Source organism: Palaemon carinicauda, chromosome 1 (assembly GCF_036898095.1).
Source record: "Palaemon carinicauda isolate YSFRI2023 chromosome 1, ASM3689809v2, whole genome shotgun sequence".
Taxonomy (NCBI): domain Eukaryota; kingdom Metazoa; phylum Arthropoda; class Malacostraca; order Decapoda; family Palaemonidae; genus Palaemon; species Palaemon carinicauda.
Genome location: NC_090725.1, coordinates 87,225,411 through 87,235,410, shown reverse-complemented (window position 1 = coordinate 87,235,410; position 10,000 = coordinate 87,225,411). Strand labels below are relative to the sequence as shown.

At 36.9% G+C, this 10,000-nt stretch overlaps 1 protein-coding gene across 7 annotated transcripts in view; it reads right to left on the bottom strand.

The window, feature by feature from the left end:
* LOC137649648 (pleckstrin homology-like domain family B member 1) overlaps positions 1-10,000 on the bottom strand; it is a 471,311-nt gene that overhangs the window by 208,196 nt on the left and 253,115 nt on the right. The window lies entirely within an intron of this gene.

The following is a 10,000-nucleotide window of genomic DNA, read 5'->3' as shown; positions in this document are numbered from 1 at the left end:
AATCTCCGTTTTAATTTTGGAAATGGTAGATCTTTTTCATGATATCACGCGTTACATGAACTAGAGTTTTATATCTTATTTTATTCGTTATATACTGTATATATGTGTGGTCATGCTATGACATGGTACCACAGTTTATTCAGCAATGAATAATATCTAATGGCAAAATTTAAATTACTATAGTCAATTAATTCTTTCCTTATTAAAAGTGTCACAGTTAAGGCTTGTACAGTATCTCACAATGCAAGTTTTCTTCAATTGACAAAAGCAAATTTGTTCTCTCTCCATATCCATCCAAGAATATAATTGTATCGCTTGAATAACCTTCGCAACTTTCTGTCTTACAATAGTATGGTTAAATGTCGACTGACTTGCGGTAGTTTAGCCAATATGTTCCGTAAAAATGTACGTTTAAATAATTGCTGATACACAAAAGTGTTTATTCAAAGTAAAGTGAAAATAAAATACCTATCTGGAATAATTTAGAAATCCCAATACACATCTTCAAAAGAAATGCCGAACTCCATTCGAAATACAACAGAATTTTCAACAATAATATAGAAGCGAAAAGTTACCTTTTTAATTACGAAACACCAAATCACTAAGAATATTTCAATTAACAAAACCACAGGATACTGTGTAATGTTCCATCAAAACTACTTCAATAGTGTACAATGCAGTATTAATAAAATGTCTTCCAGATCTGCATAATACGAATTTTGATTTTTTTTTCTATGACATTCTCTCACTTTACTATAACTCTCCCTCTATGAGTAGGTGGCCTTCATCAACTTCCCGCCATCAACCACAAATATCCCCTTGACTAATCTCTTTCAATAGAGCCTAGGCAAGCCGCTGTATTGCTATAAAAATAAATTTTGTTAGTACTCTAAAGTCGGAACCAATTGCACAAGTGAAAAACAAAATATAGATATAATAAAATGCTTTAACAGTCTAAGATAAAAGTTCACCAAACGTCTTAAAAAAAAACAATTTTTGCAATAACCAACACCCAAACACTTCACGGGTTATAATTGAAAAAAATAACTTGCAAGGAATATCAAACTACAAAATACAAAGTTTCAGCATTTCCTGGTCCCTTGGAAGAGATCTGATTCACTACACAAAAATAATCACCAAAAGTTCCGAAATGACACATAAATAGGGGGTATGAGTCTTCTTCTCTGCCCAGTGAAAAGGAACGCACCTCACCGTGAGCATTTTAAATCCTCCCATTCAGACTAATCATGTCCAGGCACGGTGACTGTAAACAGAGCAACAACATCCCCTGTTACAAAGCGACAGGGTTAACACACTTGAGAGCACTAGCGAGAACGGCGGAGTTAGGAGACAGATTAATGCGTTACTTCCTGTTAGTATTTGTAGCATTCATACTGTACGGTCTCGCTGTGACGATGATTGTCTGCATGGTAATGTCTCTCGTGCTATAGTCTGCTTCGTGACAAGCTGTTTCCCAATCTACTGCCACCCACCTCTGGTATTCTCTCGTGGCTTCCGTCTTCCCTGACACTTGTACTGTAATTTTCGGTACGATTTCTTTCAATGGTATTCCACTCTATTGATTCCAATTTACTACGCATTTCCCTACCTTGATAGAGACTATAAACATGCTAGTCCTTGTGGGTGACCATAATCATTGCTCAGCCAGATTACGTAATTTAATCAATCGACCCAGTGGCTAATATGCCAAGACCTTTCTTCCTGCTATGTAAAAAAATATCTGAATACATGATATCACGAAAACTTATCAAACCCAACTTTCCAAAATATAACATAATGAATGTTTGCGTTCTCGCGAAAGAAAATAACAACCACTCAGACAAAGGCTTTTTGAGTAAAATAATATCTTCCTTGATCAATTCCAAAATTTTTCTTGAACTGAGAAATCCTGTTCACAGTGGAGTTAAATTTTCTTTTGATAAAAAGAAAAAAAATGCAATAATATGCTGACCATTATAATTTTCGTTCTGCAGTTGATTGTTTTGTGCATGGACAAAGGTTTCACAATTGCTATTATTGTCATTCTCGATAAATTGTCATCACCCTTAACCAAGAACATGACTGTCTAAAATAAATCACTAGCTAATTAAAACCTTGACATGGTGTGACCCAACCGGGGATGTGGTTTGAGAACGGAGAAGAATAAGGTTATCAAAATTTTGAGGTTGAGCGGGTCTAATGAACGTACAGAATTTAGTTACATGGTCTAGTTCTGGGGCCAAAGCCCCCATTCTAACCGCTCTTCTTGGAGAAGGACACTCCAAAATCAAACCATTGTTCTCTGGTCTTGGGTAGTTGCATAGCCTCTGTACCATGGTCTTTCACTGTCTTGGGGTAGAGTTCTCCTATTTGAGGGTACTCTTGGGCACACTATTCTCTTATTTCTCTTCCTCTTGTTTTTTTTTAAAGTTTTTTATAGTTTATATATGAAAAATTTATGTTAATGTTGTTAATATCCCTAAAATATTTTATTTATTTCAACTGTTGAGTACATCTCTTGGTTTCCTTAATTCCTTTCCTCACTGGGCTATTTTCCATGTTGAAGCCCTCGGGCTTATAGCGTCCTGCTTTTCCAATAGGGGTTATCTTAGCAAGTAATGATAACAATAAGAAAGGGTACAAGTGGGATAAAAAACACCGTAGTTACACTCTGAAATTGGAAGAAAGAAAGCTGAAACACAGGTTAAGTTTAGAGGCTGAAAAGTGGGTGCAGCAATAAACAAGGGGAATTGTCAAACATAAGTACGTAATGCCTACAATGTCCCGCTCTGAGGTCCACTAACGGTACTACCGCCTATGGAATGGACATAAGATGGAGACTGCACGAGTTCAAGTGGTAGTTGCAGGAAATTAAGTTGTTTGGAGTTGCAAGTTCGAGGTGGGTGTGATTGAGGTTGTTGGTACCAGAAATTACCTAGACCTGATCTTCAGAGATACACTTTAGAATTCACTTCTGAACCCAACCCATTTGGGTATGTGGTAATAACGTGTAAACAACTTTCTTTTAAATATTATCAGTAAATGTCAAGTAATTATCTGTATTAATTGCATAACGCTATCTTGATCAAACTAGGTTTTAAAATTGGTGCGCTTACAAAATGTTTACAGAGAAGGATTCCTGCTATGCCACATAATTTCCTTTGTTTATCAGTCTCCATAAATACGTGCGTCCTCCTTCATGAATATAATTACAGGCCAAAGCCCTCTCAATCCTAGTGAAGAGATACACTTATGGACTCCAAAGAACTTTTCATTCCTAGATCACATGGATGATAATTTCATACCGTCAGTGCATTTTATGAAGACATGAACAAGGCTTCAAGCCATGAAGGGTACTACCCTCTAACTAAGCTCTTCTTCCTTAGGAAATTAGGAATTGAAATCTCATGCCTTTGGCACATTCCAAGGCAGCAGTGACTAGTTATTACATCTCTCTGCTACTATGGTATAAGTCAACTTTAATTTACAAACTTAACCATTGAGTGCAAGGGAGTAAATATAAGGGAAGGTAAGAAGAAGAAAGATGCCAAGTCACAAAACGGGGGAAACTTGAAGGTAGTAGGATCTAAGCAAAAGATTGGGATGACACTTGGAGGGGCTATGAAGGGCCGAGTTGGAATGTACAAAGTGATTGTTTAGCCCATTCTACTTCTTAGTGGCAATGAAGTGTAGATGGTGAATACAGATGAAAGAAAATATAAAAGCTGCAGAGATTATCTCCATGCATAGTATACGTGGTACTAGGTGAACTGAAAGTGTGAAAGTTTTAAGAACGTTAGCACAAATGAACGGATGGATCAGAATATTTTAATTGTCCAGATACGAGAGAAAAAAAATGACTGATACGTTAGTGGATAACTGAAAATCTGCATTCACATCTTCACAAAGTGTACCATCCTGTACGTAGTGATAGGTATGTAATTAATTACAACCATCTTGTCTTCTCCATCATAAGGCGCAATACTGCACAGTATTCGTGAAGTTTTATTCAAGTTCTAACCAGGTTGTGGAATGATTTTACTAATCTGATAGCTGAACCGGTGGAACTTAAAAAGTTCAAACTTGTTGAAAATACCCTTCTGTTGAACATATTGACATTAATCTATGCAACCTTCTTACTTATCATATATTCATCATATATAAATTCATTGTGTATTCATCTACTTTCCGCACTGGCCTCGTTCCCCTGCTGGAGCTCTCGGGCTTACATCATTTGGTTTTCAAATAACCTTAACTAATATAATAAGATTATATATATATATATATATATATATATATATATATATATATATATATATATATATATCTTACATCATTTAATTTTCAAATAAGCTTAACTAATATAAGATTATATATATATATATATATATATATATATATATATATATATATATATATACTGTATACTTTTTTCTCTTATACATTATCATATATTTCTAATATAGTAACAAGATTGAATAGATAAGTGATATATAAACTATGAAAGGAGATTAATATCAATGTGCGTGTGTTTATGTGATACAGGTGTGAGTAACAAAGTCGAAATATGACCCTTCCAATAGACTTCTTAAAATTATGTTTCTTTGAATACTTTCATGACTAAGGATCCCACATCTATAGTCGTTAATACCTGTTGGGCAAGAGGAATTTTATGACAAGTTCAGAGACGCTGTAACATCATCCTTGCATCACTACGGTATTTTCATAAATATATTTTTGAACGATAATTATCGAAATTATTCTTATACAGGCATTACAGGTAACTCGTAAAAACAGGACTGCCACTAATAAGAACCAGCTCACTTTGATACAAGAAACTGCAGTACATTCAACAAATCTGAGATCTATTGCGCACCTTTATTCTTTCATGTTCAAAAATTAACCTTGAGTGGTTTAGGGCACATGAATAAAAAAAACATACATGGATCCCGCAGAAGATTGTAAAATCTTCTAAATGGAGATTCACAATTCCACCTTGAATCCGCTGGCGTGGGGGATTCATCAAAATAATTATTTACAAAACCGGATCATATGATTTCGACTTGGGATTTTTCAGGACGAATTTATTCTGAGCTTTATTTCAGCTGTGACCAAGTTGTGGAATGATCTTCCTAATAGGGTGTTTAATCAGTAGAGCTTCACAAGTTCAAAATTGCAGCAAATGTTTTTATGTTGAAAAGGCTGACTTAAGTCTTTTTATAGATATATGAATTTTCTGTTTTAATGTTGTTAATGTTTTTCTAAAAACATTTTATTTTAATTTTTCCTTACTTCTTATATCGTTTATTTATTTCCTAGTTACATTTCCTCACTGGGCTATTTTCCCCGTTGGAGCCCTTGGGTTTATAGCATCTTGCTTTTCCAACTAGGGTTGTAGCTCGGCTAGTAATAATACATATATATATATATATATATATATATATATATATATATATATATATATATGTACAGTATATTATAATTTCCAAAATAGGTTACTGATAAGATAAAGCAATCATTTTTACAATTTGAAAGGGAGTGTGTACGTGTTTATTATCATATTAAGTTTAAAGGCCGATCATGAATGGCGGAGGCAAGGGACACTGACATTGTCCTATCAAGCAGGACAATGGCCTAGAAACTTGTCATATACAGTATACATATGATCAGCGCCCAAGCCCCTCTCCACCCAAGCTAGGACCAACGAGGGCCAGGCAATGGCTGCTAATGATTTAGCAGGTAGACTCAGCAGATAGACTTATAAGCTTCCCAGAAACCCCAATCCTTACCCACCAAGGGTGGTGAGGTTGCAGCGACCAAAGGAACTAATGAGTTTGAACGGGACTCAAGAACCAGTGTGGTGATCACCAGGCAAGGACTTTACTAACAGGCCCAATAAAAACATTATTTCTTTTGAGCTTTCGGGTACCATAAGCTTTCCAGGTCGTGTTGGAATCGGCAATTAAACCTGACACCGTCAGGTCAAAGCCTGATTAACTTACGAAAAAAAAATTTCTTACTTTTATTACTGCATAGAATTTCTATTTTCAACTGATATGAAACATTGCATGGAAATGAGGAGGACAAACTATTTATAATTGCTCAGCTTTAGCTTAAGACCTACAAAACAAGGCAATTGATGCCGTTGAAAAAATATAAATAATCTAAAATGTTCTATAGAAAATGCAATGGTAAACGAAAGCATGACCATGGGGCGAACTGATCTAGAATTCTTAAGACTACCCTTAAAGCAACTTCAAGACGTTCAGTTTTCTTTGATTAGATTGGTCTCGGGTTCAAGTTCTCTCTCTCTCTCTCTCTCTCTCTCTCTCTCTCTCTCTCTCTCTCTCTCTCTCTCTCGTAGAGTACAGTACTGTTCTTAAATTTTACCCGCATGAACACGGATTGGATATAAAAGTACAGTAGGCGCTTTCGTTATCAATGCTTTGTTATACAATGTTATTACCGATGTAAATATCATTAACTTAAATGACTAAATAACTACGTTATATAGTAAATATATATATATATATATATATATATATATATATATATATATATATATATATATTATATATATATATTATATATATATTATATATATATATATATTATATAACCTAGCCACTGGGGGAAGGCAAGATAGCCCAACTCAGTGCCGGTCCCAAGCCCGGATAAATAGGGAGGGTTGGAGTCAGGAAGGGCATCCGTCTGTAAAATCTCCTGCCAGAACTTTTATGAAATGAGTCTTACAAGGAACGAGAATAGGGCTAGGTTGTCACCTGGAAGTGACCCACAGATACATCGCCCTAACTCTGTGGACATGCAAGGGCTACCGCATCGTGAGCGAGTGCGGCTAAAGATGAGAGCTCGAGAACTACGAGTAGGAACCTTAAATGTTGGTACAATGACAGGAAGAGGGCGGGCAATAGCTGACCTTATGAAAACAAGACGAGTAGATATTCTGTGTGTACAGGAGACAAGATGGAAAGGTAACAAAGCGAGGGAACTTGGGGAGGGGTATAAGATGTTCTATAGCGGAGCAAATAAAGAAGGTAGGAATGGTGTTGGAATAATTCTGTCAAGTGAAATGAAGAAGGAAATCGTTGAAGTAAATAGAAGAAACGATAGGATTATTTGGGTCAGGCTGATGGTTGAAAATTGCACTGTTAACATCTTTAGTGCATATGCACCCCAGTCAGGATGCTCAGATGAAGAGAAAGATCACTTCTGGTCAGACTTAGAGGAGGAGATGGAAAAGGTACCAGCAGATGAAAGATGCCTTGTCGGGGGAGATCTAAATGGGCATGTAGGCCAGAATAACCATGTGATCAGCCGTATACATGGTGGGTATGGCTATGATGAAAGAAATGCAGAGGGTGAGAGAATTGTTGATTTTGCTGTGGCCAAGGATATGGTACTGGCGAACACTTTTTTCACCAAGCGGCAAGAACATCTAGTTACGTACAAAAGCGGCGGAAGGTCCAGCCAGATAGATTACTTGATGTATAAGAGGAAAGATTTGCGCGAGGTAAAAGATTGTAAGGTCATACCAGGAGACCATGTGAGTGTGCAACATCGTTTGGTAGTGATGGACTTGGTTATGGAAGTTGAACAAATAAGGAAGAAAAAAATGCAGGGGCCAAAAAGGATTAAATGGTTTAAGCTGAAAGATATTGAACTTTGTAGGCAGTTTAAAGAAAAAGTATTAGAGGAACTAACTCATGAAATTGAGGATGTTGATGAATGGTGGAATAGAACGATGGAGATAATACTGCGGGTTGCTAGAGAAATATTGGGTGAGAGTAGTGGTAAGATGTTCGAAAATAAGGAAACGTGGTGGTTCAGTGAAGAAGTGAAGGATGCAACAAAGCAAAAGAGAAAAGCGAAGAAAAGGTGGGAGGGGACCCAAATGGAAGAGGACTGGATGGCCTATAAGGAAGCAAATAAATTAGCAAAGAAAATTGTAGCAATTGCTAAGGATAGAGCATATGATCAGCTTTACAAAGAGCTAGATACCAAGGAAGGGCAAGGAAAGATCTTTAAACTAGCACACATGAGAAATAAGAATACCAAGGATATAACACACATAAGACAGATTAAGGATAAGGATGGAAATATACTGAGAAATGAGAGAGACATAATAAAGAGATGGGAAGAATATTTTGAGGCCTTACTGAATGAAGAAAATGAAAGATTTCTAAGAGGAGACGGACACACAAATTGTGGACCAGTCACAGAAATAACAAAAGCTGAGGTTAGAGGGGCACTGGAAAAGATGAAAAATGGTAAAGCTGTGGGACCAGATGGCATACCTGCAGAAGCCTGGAAGGCTCTTGATGAGGAAGGAATTGACATATTGTGGCAGTTAATGAAAAAGATTATGGAAAGTGAGACAATACCCGAAAAATGGAGGGAAAGTATATTAATCCCAATATTCAAAGAGAAAGGGGACATACAGTGTTGTGAAAATTATCGAGGAATAAAACTCATGTCACATACACTGAAGGTATTTGAAAGAATTATGGATGAAAGATTACGGCAGCAAGTTTCCATCGGTAGACAGCAACTAGGATTCATGAAGGGGCTTAGTACTGTGGATGGTATTTTCGCTTTGAGAGAAATTATGGAAAAGTACAGAGAGAAGCAAAAGGTCTTGCATATGGCCTTTATAGACCTAGAGAAGGCATATGACAGAGTACCACGACAGGAAATATGGAGATGTCTCAGGGAGAGAGGAGTGATGGAGAAGTATGTCAGAATGATCAGGGAGATGTATAGAAATGTAAAGACCAGCGTCAGATCTACAGTTGGAAGAACAGAAAATTTCCAAGTTGGAGTCGGGCTACATCAGGGATCTGCTCTAAGCCCACTCCTGTTTAACATCGTCTTGGATGTGTTAACAGAGGATGTCAGGGAGGAGCCACCATGGTGTCTGCTCTATGCAGATGATATAGTCTTGGTAGCCGAGAACAGGGAAGAACTGGAGGGGAAACTAGAAAGATGGAGATATGCCTTGGAGAGTAGAGGTTTAAGAATAAGCAGGAAGAAGACAGAGTATATGACAACCGAGATGGATGGCGACCAGCAAACAACAATCAAATTAGGCGGAGGAAACATCAAAAGGGTTCATAAATTCAAGTACCTTGGTTCAGTGATCGACAATGGGGGGAACATGGAAGAGGAAATTAACAACCGGATTCAGTGTGGTTGGAACAACTGGAGGAAGGTGTCTGGTATCATATGTGATAGGAAAGTCCCTATAAGATTGAAGGGCAGAGTGCACAAGGCAGTGGTCAGACCAGCAATGACATATGGATTGGAAGCAGCACCCCTAAAGAAAGCAGAGGGTAGAAAGTTGAACGTAACCGAGATGAGGATGCTTAGGTGGATGAGTGGAGTAACCAAAAAGGACAGGGTTAGAAATGAACATATTAGGGGTACAGTAAAAGTCACTGAGGCATCAAAGAAAGTGCAAGAGGCAAGGTTAAGATGGTATGGCCACCTGATGAGAAGAGAAGGGCAACACATGGCAAGAGAAGTGATGGACGTGGAGGTGGATGGAACACGAAGGAGAGGAAGACCTAAGACCAGGTGGAGAGATTGCATTAGAGATGATATGAGGGAGAAGGGAGTACGGGAGGAAATGACACAGGACAGAGGGAGATGGAAGAGACTCATTAGAAACGGCGACCCCGAATAGGGATAAAGCTGGGAAGAAGAATATATATATATTATATATATATATATATATCATTTATATATATATATATTATATATATATATATATATATATATATATATATATATATATATATATATATATATATGAGAGAGAGAGAGAGAGATAGCAATTTCTTTTTTAATAATCTAAGTTTGTACAAAAAAATATAAAGTTTAAGCAGTGCCAAACCTTCCCAAAAGCAAGATTAGAGTGGACCACTTCTTGAACCTTATCGCAGTAAAACTAAATCTATAGATACTCTGATAGAGTATTCGT